The 18,067-nt window shown below is 36.6% G+C and overlaps 1 protein-coding gene across 2 annotated transcripts in view; it reads left to right on the forward strand.

The window, feature by feature from the left end:
- Positions 1-18,067, forward strand: part of LOC101898175 (serine/threonine-protein kinase tousled-like 2) — a 330,300-nt gene that overhangs the window by 253,064 nt on the left and 59,169 nt on the right. Inside the window, exon 1 of one of the 2 annotated variants that reach the window (XM_059129803.1) lies at positions 688-939. The exons of the other annotated variant lie outside the window; for it this stretch is intronic. The gene's annotated coding sequence lies outside the window, so the exon portion shown is untranslated. Of the gene's footprint in view, positions 1-687; positions 940-18,067 lie in introns of those variants that run through there. 2 annotated transcript variants of the gene reach the window in all.

Below are 18,067 nucleotides of genomic sequence, written 5' to 3' on the forward strand. Positions count from 1 at the left end.
TCCGTCGGTTGGTGGATACGTTGGTGTGCTTTCCGTACATTAATAAAAAATTTTTGTACATCTGTGTATAAAGCGGCAGCAGCGGTAAGTAAGTGAGTGACTGACTGACTCTGGCTGCAACGATGATGGTGATGATGACTGACTGACTGACTGTGACTATGTATCGATGAATGTGTGCTGCTGCATACACATGTTTGAATTGTTGTTATTTTTGTTTTATTTTGTTTAATTTTTTAGCGAATTTTCAGCTTTAGCAACTTTTAGTCTCAATTTGTTGGTGCTTCAACAATAAACGGAAATTATACACAAAACAGAAAAAAATATCAGAATTTAAAAATAAATTAAAAGAATCTAAAAACTCAACTCAGCTGAACCGATCTGAACCCCAAGCAGAAAAATAAAAACAATAATAACAATAACAATGAAAACAAATTATCATCATTGGCCAGTGCTAATATAATAATTTCAAATATAAATTACTATAATTTTATGAAATCAAGAGGCCGAGAGAGAGAGAGAGAGAGACAAATTAAAGTGCAGCTAATAATTAAATAAGAAATAATTATTAATAATTATTTTCTTAATCGCTAAGGCACAACAATTGTCTTTGGTGACACACACAAAAGTGAAAATTATTTTTAGCGCCCTTTGAAACACGCCCCCCGCCTCCATCCCTTCCACCACTACTAGACATGTGATTAACGATTATCGATAACATATCGGCGTCAAAGAAAACAAAACAAAGCAAAACATAAACTCAAGTGAAATGTAAAAAAAGTAGTCGACAAATTGTTTAAATTTTCATTCAATTGTTCGAAAGAGGAGACACATTTTCACAGTGAAATCTAAATTGGCTGTTGAGTTGTGGCTGTTTTTAGTTTTATTTTCGTCGTTTTTTTTTTTTCATTTTTCTCAACGTCACCGAAAACAAGTTTAAAGGTAAGGCAAAATTTAGCAGCTGTATTTGTAGCACCCCTCTCTTCTCCTCCTCGCCCCAAAAAGTAAAGGCAGTTAAAAATAAATTAATTTTTTTTTCGTCGTAGCTTAACTAAGTCGAGTTGTTCGTTTATTTTGTCCGTTATTTGCTATTTTACTATTTCACAATTTGAATGTTGTCGTTGTTTGTGCTGTTGTTGTTGCTGCTGCTGTTTTGACATTTCTCTACACTTTGTTTAGTTGTTTGTTTGATTTTTGGATCCGTTGAGGTCTGCTTTACGTCACCAATACTAGTTTGCCTGCCCGCTCGCACGGAAGACGAGAACACAATACTTAATTTATTTTATTATTTTGTTCAGCTTATCTTGAAAATTGTTGTAGAGAATTTGTTGCTTCTTGAAATTGTTGCCCTATATATGACACAATTTCGAAAAACACAAAGTGACAGGTTGTAGATATGCACACATACTTATCTATGTCATAACCAATTACCAAGACTTAGGTAGGTATAGCTGTACACATTGAAATATGTATATAAGTATGGAGCAATAAATAGCCCCTAATGTGACAAACATTACTTATCCAGATCACGGCGTGTTGCCTTTACCACAAAACTCCTGGCTATAAACCACATCGCCACTACAGGGTTGCCCATATTCGACGGACCCATGTTTTTTTTTTTTTTTTTTTTTTTTTTTAATCAAAGAAAAAAATAAAAATTTGGCGGTTATCATTTAATTTGTTCCAAGTAGATTTGTTTACATCAATTTTTGAATATGATATCTCTCAAATGGCCGCCTCTGGCGTTGATGACGTATTGTGCCCTTTTTGCTGCATTTTCCATCGTTTTTGCCAACATTTCGGCCGGAATAGCGGCTATTTCTTTACGAATGTTGTCCTTGAGCTCTTCTACGGTCGTTGGCTTGTTAACGTAAACCTTTGACTTCAAATATCCCCACAAGAAGAAGTCAGGCGTCATCATCACAAAATTGGTCATCATGTCGCGATAACTCTCCTGATTGATGGTAACAGCATGGCCATTTTCATTTTGGAAGAAAAACGGGCCAATGACCGTTTTCGCACTAACGCCGCACCAAACTGTGACTTTTTCGTCATGAAGAGGCATTTCTTGAATCTCCAGAGGATTTTCAGTGGCGTAAAAATGGCAATTTTGCTTATTTACGGTCCCATTCAATGTGAAATGGGCTTCATCGGACATGATAATTTTGTTCCAAAATTGCTCGTCATCTTCGGCCATTTCGATGACTCTTTGGGCCCATTCCAATCGACGAGGCTTGTCCGCAGGCAGCATTCTTTTCGTCAATTGAATTTTGTACGGGAACAAATGCAAATCAATGCGAATAATCCGTTGTAAAGTGGACCATGCCCAACTGCTGAGAACGGCGTTTTAGGGATGTTCTTGGGGACCTCTCAACACTGGCTCCTACGGTAGCGATATTCTCGGCCGATCGCCTTGGTCGACTTTTATATGGCCTCTTCGGATTAGAAAGAGCTTTACCAGTCGAAATTTTTTCGTATAAACGCCTGATGGTGTTCTTAGAAGGCGCACTTCTCACATTTTTTAATGTTTTAAAAGCACGTTGAGTTTTCACAATTGACTTCTTGTAAATTTCAACTATTTCAGAGCTCTCGCGTGGCGTGTATTGGTTCATGGTAAAAATCTGCTTGGACTGACGCTTCAAACGCGTTATGTTATTAAGCGATGTAACATCTCTGTCAAAAGTTATGGCGTTGCCAGATGGGTCCGTCGAATATGGGCAACCCTGTATAATCTCCTCTACCTGCAAAAAAAGTGTCAAGATTGGCCCAATATTCGGTATAGGCCGGATATAATGTCAAACCAGATCATGTGTTACCTGAAATTTCAAGTTCTGCGTCCCTCCCTGTAGAATTTTTTTTAAGATACATCCACAATTCCCACATAACATTATCTCCTACATTTCGGTATTTTGAAAGTTTGCAACACGCCAACAAACTAAGTATTTGGCATAGTGACTTCTCAGTGGATATAAAGCTCCACAAACTGCGATATAGGACCACATTTTGACCCAAAAATCCCAAAAACAGAAAAAGAGATCTTGTGATATCGAAAATGTTGACATGAGTGAAATATGAATAGAACCGGATGCTTATTTTGGATTTTATGATAGTTTTGGTTATTCAAAATTTAACCCAGAAGGAATGGTCCGATCTCTGTCATCTTTGATGGAAATATTGCGATGTGGAATCGGATGTTAATTTCATGTTTTATGAGGTTTATGAATATTGAAAAATATGACCCTTGTTTTTGAGGGGGGGGGGTATACTTGATGGTGTAGACCGATATTATTAATTTTTGCACCTGATCTAGAATTGATTTGAACTGATGCAAATATTAGGATTTGCAAAGTTGGAGCAAAATCGGACTATTTCTACTCTTTCTGTGCAATTTTTATACCCTAAATCATACTATAGAGGTATATTAACTTTGTCATTCCGTTTGTAACTCTTCGAAATACTCATGTCAGACCCAACAAAGTATATATATTCTTGATCAGCTTATAATTCTAAGTCGATTTCAGTCGATGTCCGTCTGTATGTCTGTTGTAATCACGCTATCTTTCGAACGAATTGAGATAGAAGGCTAAAATTTTGCGTCACATGTTTATTTTGCCAGTAGGCAGGTTAAGTTCGTAAATGGGCCATGTATGTACACGTTTTCATATAGCCCCCATATAACGGTACCTCTCTATATTCGGCGCTTTGATGATTTTAGCGACATTGTTCGCCAGAATAGTTTCAAATTTGGTATTTGAAGTTCGTAATGGATACTACAGCCTATGACAGAAAATTGTCTGTGTCTTCATTAGCGGTACCTCCCTATATTCGGTATTTTTTATGATTTTAGTGTCATTATTCACCGGAATTGTTTCAAATTACTTATTTAGAGTTCGTAATGGGAACTACAGTCTGTGACAGAAAAATGTCTATGCAGGTCCAGGTCTTCGTATGGGCCCCATATATCAATATCTCCCTATATTCGGTATTTTGACGACTTTAGGTACAATGCTCACCGAAATTGTTTGAGATGTTGTATTTGAAGTTCGTAATGGATGCTACAGCCTGTGACAGAAAATTGTCTATGCTGGTCCAGGTCAGCTCCGATTAACGCTGCCTCCCTATATACGATATTTTGATGATTTTAGATACATCATTCACCGTTTATTTCACTTTTCGAATTTGAATATGGTAATGGCTTATGACAAACAATGCCTATGTAGGTCCACGTCGTATAGACCCCATTATAACGGCTATATACGGTATTTTTAACATTTTAACAGAATTGTTTAAGGATTTTATTTTTTGGGTTTCCAAATGGCCCGGCCGAACTTACTGCTTTTTAAATTGTTTTTTTTTTTTTTCTTTTTTGAAAATTTCGACCCTTTGTGGGGGAGCTACCAGAAGGAGTGGTCCGATATCTTCCATTTTAACACCAGACCTTTTGTTAATAAAAACATTCAGATGTGTGAAATTTAAAGACAATCGGACTCATATCTTATAAGAGATGTAATTATTCAAAATGTTGACTCTTTGTGGGGGAGGTACTTGATGGAGTGAACCGATATTATCTATTTTTGTACCTGACTTAGAACTGAAGTAAATATTAGGATTTGTAAAGTTGGAGCAAAATCGGACAATTGCTCCTTATTCTGTGCCGAAAATATTTTTCTTGAAAATTTCGGTATTTTGTGGGGGAGGTACCAAAAGGAGTGGACCGATATTACCCATCACCGAACTGAATCTAAGTTTGACAAAAATATTGTGATATACCAAGTTTGGACGAAATCGGATACTCCCTTCGAGAGTTATCGTGGGCACCAGCCAGGCCGACAAACGGACGGACGGACATCGCTAGATCGACTCCAAATGTCTTGAAACGGATTGGTCCAAAGAGACCTAGGGTCTAAAACCGTTATTTCGACTAGACACATTTTGGCCGTATTAAATGATATATATGTACCCTCTCTAGCCATATGGCTTAAGGTGCCTTTGTTTTGCTTTGCAAAATGTTTGTATGGAACGTATATTTAATATTTATAAAAATTATTACTCATACGCCCACGTGTGCATCGTCAACCAAATGCAATCATTTAAGGAATTACAAATATATTTCGCTTCACTCAAACAGTGTCTTGAGATATGGAGGCAATATCGGAATGTGTACTAAAATAGTAAGAAAAGTACTAAATGGTACTAATTTGGATCTCTGTTGTTGTCTAAGATGGAGCAATGAAGATTGTTTTAGATAGAGCTGAAATTCTGAAATTTAATATCGAGGTCTAGGGTTTCCATATATTTTGTTTAATTTTCAGATTAATCCGATTCCTCGCGTATTAGGTGTAATTAGAATCCGTGCGTATTGTGTGTGTTGTATCTTCGTCAATGTTAATAGTTACAATGCGATGATTATTTTGGTGGAAAATTTTAGCTCTCAAGTGAGATACCAAATGGGTCTTTTTTGGTCCTTTTTTTTAAATATGATTTCAAAACCGGGTTCGTTCCGATTCTTTTCGCCCTGGTTCTATCGCTAATTCCAAATGCAGGAAGGAAACTACCTGCATACTTTGGATCCATAACGATAGCGGAGTTATGTGAGTTGGCTTAGCTGGTCCTGTACCACTTGCTGGGCAGGTATGGTACAGTGCTGGGCAGATGTTCTGCACACTGTTGTCAATCCGGGCCCAGTACGAATTGGGCGGCTGCACCATCGGGATCTGTGGGAACAACGACATAGGCTGACTAACTCGTTTTGTTCCACTTACATATGCACCACCACTGCGGACCGACAGTTCTCTTGGCCTCTAAATTCGTAGGGCAATACGGCATTTTCGATTTTTATCCTTGTGAATTTGTGTGAGTGGTGTTGCCGCCCTACCCGTCATTCCTAATAATTTTTAAATTATTATTATTTTTTTTTTTTTATTTTTCTAATAAACAAACAAAAATATTTTTCGGAAAATCCAAAAAAATTCCATGACACGATGGAAAATATTTCGCAATACGAAATGAATGATTTTCAAACTTTCGACCTTAAAACAAGCAAACCGAAAAAAAAACAACAAGAATTCCATTTCTCTTGTAAATTAGTGTTAGTAGTTGTTGGCATGTATATTTCTGTTTTTTTTGCGTTTTTTTTGCAATCATTATCATCGTTTATTATTGTATCACTCTATTTACTGGTACACCTTTGGCTCTTCCCGAACCCGAAGGCCCCCCATGATTGCCTGACTGCCTGCCTGGCTCTCTATATAGTATTTTGAGATTTGTTATACATACCTACCGACTCGCTTATAAATATTTCGTTTTCTGCTCTATACTTGTGGTTTTATTGGCTTCATTTTGTCGATGTTGCTGTTGTTGTTTTTTTTTTTTTTTTTGTTCAGATATTTGCAAATTCGTTTCTTCATTTTTTTTTCAAACGCATTTGTTTTTGTTGTTGTCATTCTCATTGTTTTAATATACTTATGTAGGTATATGTATGTATGGTTTGTGTGTCTGTGCGTTTTATATGCCTTTTTTCTTTAAGTGATTGTTTTCTGTCGTTTTTTTTTTTTTTTTTGCTGGCTATTCGAACATCTTTATTTCTCACTTTATTATCTTCTTTCGTTTTTTTCCTTCCTATTTCATCATCTTTATTATTTGTGCTTGCTTTTTGTGTTTTTCTATGCCTTTCATTTTTTTTCTTTTTTGCACAATTGCCCTCTCCACCAATTGTACTCCACCCATGATCGATATCATCAACGGCACCTCCATAGCCTCCACCGCCGCCATCATCATCATCGTCACCGTCTCGCCACCAAATAGTCGAAATGTTTGTCGTTCATGTGATTTATAGAACACACACACACTTACTCACTCGCTCGCATTCACTCACATGTCATCATCATGCTAATGATCTGTATTACATTCGTTGAGCAAATCTGTAATTATTCTCAAAAATGTATTTAAAAAGCTTATTGTGTGTGCATACCCTGTTCATAGCTACTGTTAAATGGGAAGCGTTTAAATTAACTATTAGTTATAGAATTTTAATATTTGTATAAATTTGGAAAGTATTTTGTTATAGATCCTATAAATTTTTGCAGAATTATAGAAAATGAGCACCATGTGTATTTCTAAAATTTCGTAAAAATAAATAAAAAAAATTAAACAAGTAAAAAAGCAGTAAGTTCGGCCGGGCCGATCTTTAAATACTCTTCAGCTTGGAAATTTTTAAAACAATAAAATCCTTTAAAAATTCTGTTAAAATCTTAAAAATACCGAATGTAGCCGTTATATTAGGGTCTATACGACAACGTGGACCTGCACAGACAATTTTCTGTCTTAGGCTGTACTATCCATTACGAACTTTAAATATCAAATTTGAAACATTTCCGGTGAATAATGTCGCTTAAATCACTAAAATACCAAAAAATGGGAGGAACCATTATATGAGGGCTATTTTACTAAAACGTGAACCTACATGACCCATTTTCAATATCAAAAGTCCTGCAGACATAATACACATTTGAGTAAAATTTTATAAACCTGCTTTCGTTTCATTCGGAATCTAGAGTTATTTCCACAGACGGACGGACATCGCTAAATCGCCATAGAATTTTATGCTGATCAACAATATATACTTATTTTGTGGGGTCTAAAATGTATCTTTCGAGGTGCTACAAAAGCATTGACAAACTTGATATACCCTCCATATTATGGTGGAGCGTATAAACGTATCAGTCGATTTTGCCGACAAATGTTCTCAGTCAACGTTCGATTTGTTAAATATATTTTAAGTTCTGTTATGGTTATTCAAATTATTGACCCTCAATGGAGTAGATTCCGAAGGAAAGGGCCAATATTGTCTATTCCATATCGGACCTAAATACATTTGATATAAATATTGTGACGAGCCAGGTTTGGGATATAGTAGGTAATTCCTTCACTTTATATGAGATATGTCATAATTTTTAGAAAATGTTAAAATGTCCGTGAGGTAGCAGATATAGTCGACCGAAGTATTCCATTTTCATACTTCATTCAATGCCGATAAAAATATTGGTATGGGCAAAATTGAAAGAAAATCGAACATTTTTATCCAATTTTATGCGAAATTATAAATTCCGAAAATAACATATTCATATCAGGTTTCAGGTTGAGGGAAATATTTAGTTGTAAAGAATCACTGACCTCTTTCGCGAGTTCCAACAGATAAAAGTATTTAAAATTGTTACCCTTTGTGGGTGAGGTACCAGAAGGGGTTCGCAGATATACAGGGTGAGATGAAAAAACTGCAACCTACTTCAGACTGCTGTAATTTCTACGCCGCTCGTCCGACAGCTGTTAAAATTATTCCAGCTCATTATATTGTTTATAAGCGTGCAAAAGCACTTTTGTGAGAATTTTCCAGAAAAAAAAGTTATTCGTGATGGAATTTACGCGTGATCGTGTGATTTCTTTATATTTAGCTGGAAACCCACAAGTGGCTATCGTTAGAGCACTCCAGCATTTAAATGTGAATAAATCTTTTGTGTCTCGTGCCATCGTATCGTGATACTAGTAGCGTAGGAAGTGGACGGAAGAAAACAGCAACATCAGCAGAAATCATTCGAAAAGTAAAAAAGCGACTTGGTCGAGACCTGCGTCGCAGTAGCCGAAAAATGGCTCGTGAGCTGAACATGTCGCAATATTCCATTCGGCAAATATAGAAAAATGAGCTCAGGGTAAAGCCATTGAAATTCCAAAAAGTGCAAAAACCTACACCGCAACAGAAAGAAAATAGACTCAAAAGAGCTGAAGAATTGCTTCGCTGGCCGAAAGTCTTGAACTGCTGAATTTGGTTTTCTCCGATAAGGAAACATCCGTTGTCCAGTAGTTTGTAAACAAACAAAATGATCGTTTTTACTTGCCAAAGAGGTCACCTGAAAATATGCACCTTCGGTTGGCCACCAGAATTTAAACGCCGGCCAATGGTGATGATGTGGGCCGCCATAACAGCCGATGGTCGCTCTCCGCTCGTATTAATCGACCGTGGCATCATGCCGAATAAATGCTGAATATTATCGCTAAAATATTCTGGAGGGTGTATTAAAGCCTTGGTCACGCAAACATTTTGGACTCAGCACGCGCCACCCAAGAATGTTTACAAAATGAGGTTCCTCGATTCATTTACAGTCCACAATGGCCACCAAAATCTCTGGATACCCATCCGTTGGACTATTGTGTCTGGAGTATTTTGGAAAGCAATGTTGTCACTAAAAAACACCAAAGTGTCGATCACCTCAAGCAAGCGCTTCGCCGGGAATGGGCCAAAATACCGCAGGGCAACATTCAGGCAGTTTATATACCAAACTAACTTTCCAACCTTGATTCTCATCCAAATTTCCTATTAGTTCGTACAATACAAAATGCTACCATTTTAGAAGTTTAGTACCATTTCTTAGCTTTAAAATTCGAATTTCCAAAAATCCTTTGCTACATCTATCCCACACTCCATTAGTGACTCTCAATCCACATTTTAGTATTCTAGCTCATTCCGCTCCGTTTGTTCAATACAAATCATTTAATTTTGAGTACGGTTTAAGTACGAATTTCCTAAATCCTTGGCATACGCCGCCTATGCACCAAGAGTGATCCTCTTGCAAAATTTCAAAATTGTACCTTCAGCTGGTTCGCCTGGGCACTGGTTCTAGGCCAGTCAATCTGTTATTTCACTATTGTTTTTATACATGTAGATAATTTTGTATTATATATTGCTGCGATCCCGTCTAAAGGAAGTCGCTTGAGTTGAAATTTCCAACCAAAATATACTCCGTATTTTTATCTGCAAAGATTTCAAGGAATCTTAATCTGAAAAGTGAAGAAGTGAGGTGTTGACGTTAACTTTCCTCCTGTACAACTACTACTTAATCTTAATAATTTTTTGTGTTGCACAGTGTTATAATCTTAATATTATATATATATATATATATATATATATATATATATATATATATATATATATATATATATATATATATATATATATATATATATATATATATATATATATATATATATATATATATATATATATATATATATATATATATATATATATACATATATATATATTTATTTATTTATTTTTTTTTTTTTTTTGAGAACTAGAAAAATATATGATTAATCAATTTCTCTCAATGTTTCTTCTCATTCGCAGGTAAGCATTCTGTCATCGATTACAAAGTATCCACTCAAAATGTGTATTAATGTATGGCGTGAGTATTTTTGAATTCCAAACCAACCATATTTTACATAGCATCATAAGTAAGAGACAATAAAACCAGGTTGACATTGAGACAAGCAGTAGCAAAATTGATTTCAAATAAATCGAATTTATTATTATTTATTAAATGCTAATTAAAATAAATTTATGCGATCTTACGCCATAATGTCACTCGCATATTGCGCATTTAATTATTTCCACTAATTTACATTAGTAACATATATTTTAATTAAATTTAACATCCAATACAATTTTGTTTGAAAAATATGAATAATATAAAGTATAAGACATTGAGTTGTTAAAATCTCAAATTATTCTCAGAGTGTTGAAATCCTGAGAAGAGAGACATGTTCTAATCTACTGTAACTTCCTACACCAATCTTTGTAGTTAACATTTTCTCCACAACTCCCTTGCAACACACTACCTGCTATCACCATACAACTCGACTGTGATCCCCCTTACAACTCGACTTCAATGGTGAACATATTAGCCATCACTTACCGTCACCCTCTCTCCATCCCACCGTTGCCCACTACATTTACACATTTAAAAGTCAGATCTTTATAATTTCATTTTCAAGTGAAAACAAAATCAATTGAAACAAAAAAAAAAAAGAAAACAGGCGACTTCTTATTTGTCGCGTCGTTGTCGTCGTCCGTCCGTCCACGTACTTTAGTCATTTGTATTCAATTATTCATCGTTCGTCGTACAACGCCCAAATGTAATTTGTGTTATATATATATATATCTTACACCCGATAACCGATGAAGTTTATGTTAATTATCCGTTTTTTTCTGTTCGGTCGTATGACGATCTTATGTCAGCAGCCAAGTGACGCAGTGAGAATAGAGTAGCTGTCATTTAACCCATTCGTGTCAATCGTTTGTCATACAGCACGCCTGTTCGAAAATACAACATAAAATCATTAAAGTCAACAAATTAATCCATTAACTTTGAACACCACAAATTTTGGTCATTAGGGTTAAATGGATCAATTAGTGAGATTTTTTCTTGTGCAGGTTTGGAAATTAAAGGCGCATTTATTTTAATTTTTTGAAAATAAAATTTCATTTAAAAAGTAATTGGAGTTGCTAATCGGATTCTGCTTCTATATCCAGACTTCAAGACTCAGTCACACTGAAAGACCATCTGGACCATAGGTTGTGTTGTAAGCGGGCATGTGTCACATGCCGGACAAACGTTCCGCACAATCAATGCTAATGCGAAATGAAGATGGTGCGTAATCCGGCCAAAACTGCTCTTTATGGGGTTGGTTTTATTGATAACATTCAAACAGTAATGATTGATAATTACCATTCAGACCTGCCTTGATCCAGAGGCTCTTTCTTATATCGTTGGACATCCCTTCATAGAATGTGTAGGTCTTTCCTAACACGCCTGGGTGGGGTAGTTCTATCCACCTTAGTATGTTACCCAAGTAGCTATTGCTACGAAAGCATGTGATTATTTTAACGTGTAGGAAGAACCATCTACTCATAGAGATGGCTCACTAGTGACATGAGAGGGCACCCTATTTCAGTTCCCAAGTCGGTATACTTTTTATACGAGGTCAATAACGTCCCAAGGGCATTTTAGAAAGATTCGGTATTGTGCTTGTTTTTCTTCGATTGGAAGAAGGCGACAAGCCCCGTAAGATTGTTGACTCGACGCCATAATCGTGCAAAGTTAATCCGTCTGGAGGAGTGGAATAGTAGAGATTAAACAGTCCCGGAAACATAATCGCACTTTTAGGAACTCTTTGTTTCACTCTAGGAGATTTGGATTCCTGTTTCGGAATTCCACGTGTGACTGGCGTCCTCACATATAGTTGATTATACAAAGTTTCAAACATGGTGGAGGAGAGGATTGGGGGGGGGTATTACTCCGATGAAACCCATTTTGACAATAGGCAACTGGATAACTTTCTTCAATAATGGAGAGAGGAACAACGATTAAAGATCGATAAGTAGTAGTTTTGACATGGCGTGGGTGAGTGTGACCAAAGCCTTTACTAAGCCTAGACTGTTTTTGGCACGACCTCTCCTGGTTGAGATCTCGACTAATGTTTGCTACGTAGCTGGCGAAACCCATTCGTCCATCCAGAACGGCAAATGGAAAATCTTCCCTAAGGATGAAAAGGAATAACTATTCATAATCGGCCAGAACGTGTGGTTTTTTCTGGCTTCAGTAGCGGGACCTCCTGGCTCATTTTCTAGGCTTTGCAATCGATATATGTAGCAAGCGACAGGATATATGTGAAAAACGCAACTACCGGTGTATCCAGCTGTTCTAACATTGCCACTTATATTAAGTCCGGGACCAATGCCTTGAATGACTTACCGTTAGGAATGACATTTGCAACATCCACCTATCCCATACAATGGTGGCAAATCTTTAACGAGAAGAAATTTAATACGAGGGAGTACTCTATCGCTCTCGGAGTGCTCGACAATTCGGCGAACCTCTTCGGATTAGACACCGAGCTACTATTTTTATACCCTCAGCCTAACCATATGGCTGCAGAGGGTATATATCATTTGATACGACCAAAAGGCGCCTCATCAAAATAACGGGTTTAGACCCTAGGTCTCTTTGGACCAAATCCGTTTCAGGACATTTGGAGTCGATCTAGTGATGCCCGTCCGTCTTTTTGTCTGTCTGGCTGGTGCACAAGATAACTCTCGAAGGGAGTATCCGATTTGGTCCAAACTTGGTACATCGTAATATTTTTGTCAAACTTAAATCGAGCTCTGAGATGGGCAATATCGGTCCACTCCTTCTGGTACCTCCCCCACAAAAGGTAGAAATTTTCAAAAAATATATTTTCTGCACAGAAAGAGAAAGGATGATCCGATTTTGCTTAAACTTTGCGAATGCTAATGTTTGGGTCAGTGCTAGGTCAAGTGCGAAAAAGGACAATGTCGGTCCACTTCATCAAGTACCTTCCCCACAACGGGTCAAAATTTTGAATAATTACAACTCTTATAAAATGTGAAGTAGGAGTCCGATTGTCTTCAAATTCCACACATCACAATATTTTTATTAAGCCAAGGTCTGGTGTGAAGATGGAATATATTGGTCCACTCTTTTCGGTACTTCCCCACAAAATGTCGAAATTATGAATACCCATGAAGCTCATAAAACACGAAATTAACATCCGATTCAATTCAGACTTGTCACATATCAATATTTCGATCAACACAAAATCTTTTATAAAGATAGTAGGAATCGGGACCATTTCTTCTGGTACCTCCCCCACAAAAGGTCAACATTTTGAATGACCAAAACGGTAATAAAATCCAAAATAAACATCCGGTTCTCTTCAAATAACACACATCACAATATTTTTATTAACCCAAGGTTCGGTGTGATACATCGGTCCACTCCTTCTGGTACCTCCCCCATAAAGTGTTAAAATTTTGAGTATCCATGAAGCCCATAAAACGCAAAAATAACGTCCGACTCCATTCAGACTTGATACATCTCAATATTTATAGAGATGGTAGAGATCGCACCTTTTCCTCTGGTACCTCCCCCAAATAGTTTTCAAGATTTTGAATATTCATGCAGCTAATAAAACTCGAAATTAACATCCGAGACTACATCTCAATATCTCAATCTCAATATTTCCATCAACTCAAGATCTGTTATAAAGATGGAGGAGATCGGATAATTTCTTCTCCTACCTCCCCCAAATAGCGTTCAAGATTTTGAAAAACAAAACGCTTAAAAAAGCAAAATAAGCATTCAACTCTCTTCAAATTTCACACATGCAAACATTTTTGCTAACGAAAGATGTATTGTGAAGATGATATACATCTGGGAACACCATCTGGTACCTCACCCACAAATGGTCACAATTTTCAATACTTATATCTGTGATAACTTGCAAAACAAGTCGGCGATTCTTTACAACCTGCTATATCCAAATATTTCTCTCAACAAGATATGAAAGTCGAATATTGTGGTCACGCATATTTCCCCAAATTTGCACATATCTCATATAAAGTATTGGAAGTAGACATATAAAGGCTTCGAAACCTCCCACATAAAAGGGGCAACGGTGTGAATAATCATAACTCAATGCCGATTGATACTATTTGACTTGTTCTTATTTAAGAATAATGATTTCCCCATATTATTTTCCCAACCCCTCAATTTATGACAACGTACAGACATACATTAAATTCTATTACACACTCTCACACATACACTCAGGAAATATTAAAACAATAACCTTCAAACATTTATTGAACAAAAAAGTATTATTTCTGTTTGGCACAAAATAATTGCTACGGCTTCTGGTTCGTTGAGAGAAGACCTTCTTCTTAATTGATATTATTTGAATAACTTGCAAAGGCATTGAAATATACGTTTCTATTTCTCTTTCAAATTATTTTTATAAATTTTTGCAAACGTTGCAACGTTTTTGTTGTGATTGTTGTTGCTGTTGCTTCTTTTTTTTTTTTTTTTTTGCTGTTCAGCGGAATCAATAATTGGTGAAAGTCATTCATTTAGATGTTGCTAAAAATAAAAACAAAAACATTTAACAACAACATAGCACAACAACAACAACAACAACAGTTATAACAATAATAATAAAAATAATAACAACAACTAGAAAAATAATAGCAACAAATCAACAGCACCAACAACTATTCAAGTTTTGTTTCGTGTGTGTGCACACTTTGTGTATTGGCGATCGTCGCCGCCCCCTGTCCCACCCCCTTTGCTCTCTGCAGCATGACCCACAAATTGTATACAGACATCCATCCGACCATCCATCTCCCCCCCCCCCCCATCCACTGCACGCCAATTTAACATTTCTATATTCACAAGTGTTTATATGATTTTTATGAGATGGGGGAAGGGGGGAGGAGCTTTGCAATTGTGGAAGAAAAAACCAGCGAAAACGATCTTTTAATTATTTCATTTGATTTGATTTAATAAAACACTGAAACGTTGGTGGTCCCAAAAGAGGCCAAGGAAGTAGTGTGGAGCGAAAGAAAATGAACCAAAATCGACATAATAGCGCTTCGAAAGAGGCACAAACGAAAACAAAGCAACACATTTGGATAGACGATTTTAGTAATTTATCTTAGGTACCCTACTAAGATAAATACTTCGTAAAATGAATAAATTTTGCTTGAGGTTTTAAAGATTCCGAAATGGAGCCCTTTTTAAAAGCTCTTTTTTTAAAAATCTCGGTGCCCGTACGGTTCATATGATCATTTTTTGGATAGGTATCACCATAAGCTTTCAAATGTACCCGGTTTTTATATCCGAGCTTTCGGGTCAAAGAGCCGGGTAAACGGTTATTTTTTTACTTTGCCTTAATCCGATTAAAAATACCTACCCCATGGATATATGGGCATAGCCCCCATTATTATGGGGATTATCACCGATTTTTTTATTGGCATAAATCTCATTCCATTATTGGGGTTATGGCCGAAAAATTGGTCATAATACCCGTAATTGTAATGGAGATCATGTCCATGGGGATTATGAACCGACACCAAAATATCCTCGATTGTAGTTCAATTGTTGCTGAGAACCTAAAACAAATATATTCTAAATCTGAGATGATGAATCTTGAAGACTCCTTGAAAATTCTGAACTCCAAAGATGATAAAAGGCAAGAAGGTATTTCATAGGTGAATTAGCAAGAACTTACATTGAAACTCACATTGGAAAAACCTCCGCGGTTAACAAAATCCCTCACCATAAAACTTAAAACTCTTTGAGAAGAAGACCTCTGTCTTTATACGAGAAGACACTGTGGCCTTTACGAGAAGACCCTTTGGTCTTCTATGATAAAACCTTTTAGTCTTCTTTGGAATATCCTCTGGTCTTCTCTGTTAAGATCCTCCGGACTTCTTTATGAAGACGTTTTAATCTTCTATCAGATCTATTCTATCTTCTTTTGATGTTCTTCGAGAGGACCTTCAAGTCTTCTTTTAGAAGTCTTCCTGACCTTCTGGGAGAAGGACTTTTTTTAAAAGACCTCCTGCGATTCTTTGAAAAGACCAAATTTGGATTTTAGAGAAAACATTCTGGCCTTCGTTGATAGGACCATCTGTCCTTTTTTTAAAACCTTATCGTCTTCTATGAGAAGATTTTCTTATGTTCTCTGATACGACTTTCCAGTCTTCTTTGAAAAGACATTCAGCTTTTTCGGGTCTTTTTTGAGAAGACTTTCTGATCTTCTAAGGGAAGACTTTTCTTATCTGAGGTGGCCTTCTAGTCTTCTTTGAAAAGTCATTCAGTTTCTTCGCTCTTATGTGAGAGTACCTTCTGGCCTTCTTTCAGAAAACCATCTGCTCTTCTTTAAGAAGATATAACATATGAAAACATCTTCTGGTCCTCTATGATAAGACCTTCTGGTCCTCCATGAGAAGACCAGCTGGCCTTCTATGAGAAGTTTTTCTGGTCTTCTATAAGAAAACTTTATAGTCTTCATGACGACCTTGTAGTGTTTTTTAGAAGGACCTTCTAGTCTTCTTTGGGAAGATCTTCTCTTTTTCTTTGAGAAGACCTCCTCGTCTTCTGTTGGAAGATATTTTGGACTTCTTTGGGAAGATCTTTTTGTCCTCTTCAAGACGCATTTCTGATCTTTTATGAGAAATCTATTTGGTCCTGTATGTGAAGACCTACTTCTATAGGAAGCCCTTCTCGTCTTCTATGAGTGGACCTTCTCGTCTTCTATGAATAGACCTTCTCGTCTTCTATGAAAAGACCTTCTCATCTTCTATGAAAAGACCTTCTCGTCTTCTATGAGAAGACCTTCTAATCTTCTATGAAAAGACCTTCTCGTCTTCTATGAGAAGATCTTCTGGACATTTTTAGGTCTTCTATGAGAACACTTTCTGGCCTCCTTTGAGAAGATCTTCTGGCTTTTTTGAGAGGACATTCTTGTTTCCTTTGAAAAGAACTTCTCGTCTCATTTGAGAAGAGCTTGCTGTCTTTTTTGAATAGACCTTCTGGACTTCTTTTGGAAAACCTTTTGGTGGCTCTCTTCGAGGAGAATTGGTCTCCCTTTTTAAGACTTTCAGCTCTTCTATGAGAAGACTTTCCGGTACTCTAATAGAGGACTTTCCGGACTTTTATGGAAATACCTTCTGGTCTTCTACGAGAATGCCTTCTGTTCCTCTATAAGAAAACCTTCTGGTCTGGTATTGTTAAGGAGACTTTCTAGCCTTTTGTAAAAAGGCCATCATACTCTTCTTGAGAATTTCTTCTGTCCATTTTTAAGAAAACCTTCTGCTCTTCTGTGAGAAGACTTTCTAGCTTTTCTTGAGAAGACAGGAAGATCCCTTTTGAATAGATATTCTGGTTTTCTTTGTGAAGGCCTTCCGGTCTTATTATAGAAGTTTTCTGGCCTTTCTGTTTGAGAAGATTGTCTAGCCTTTTAAAGTAGACGACTTGTGTTCTTTGAGAATATCTTCTGGTCTTCTATGAGATATTTTTTTTTTTTTGCCTTCTATGAGAAGACCTTCTGTTCTATTGCGAAAAATCATCCTGTCCTTCTTTGAGAAGATCTTTTTCTTTTCTTTAAGAAAATCGTATGGGTTTTTGTGAAGACCAACCGATCTCATTCAGGAACACCGTATTGTCTTCTTTGTGGAGACCTTCTAGTCTTCTTGGAGAAGACTTGACGGTCTTCTATGAGAAGAGCACCTGGTCTTCATTAAAAAGGCGTTGTAGTTTTCTCTGAGAAGACCATCTGGCCTTCTTATTGCTGGAATAAGGATAAGTCAAAAGTAATTTCCTTAAAATCTTAGTAATCTGATTACAATTATTAATGGTGGATCTAGTTTCTCAGT

This window comes from Musca domestica, unplaced genomic scaffold (genome assembly GCF_030504385.1).
Source record: "Musca domestica strain aabys unplaced genomic scaffold, Musca_domestica.polishedcontigs.V.1.1 69, whole genome shotgun sequence".
Taxonomy (NCBI): Eukaryota; Metazoa; Arthropoda; class Insecta; order Diptera; family Muscidae; genus Musca; species Musca domestica.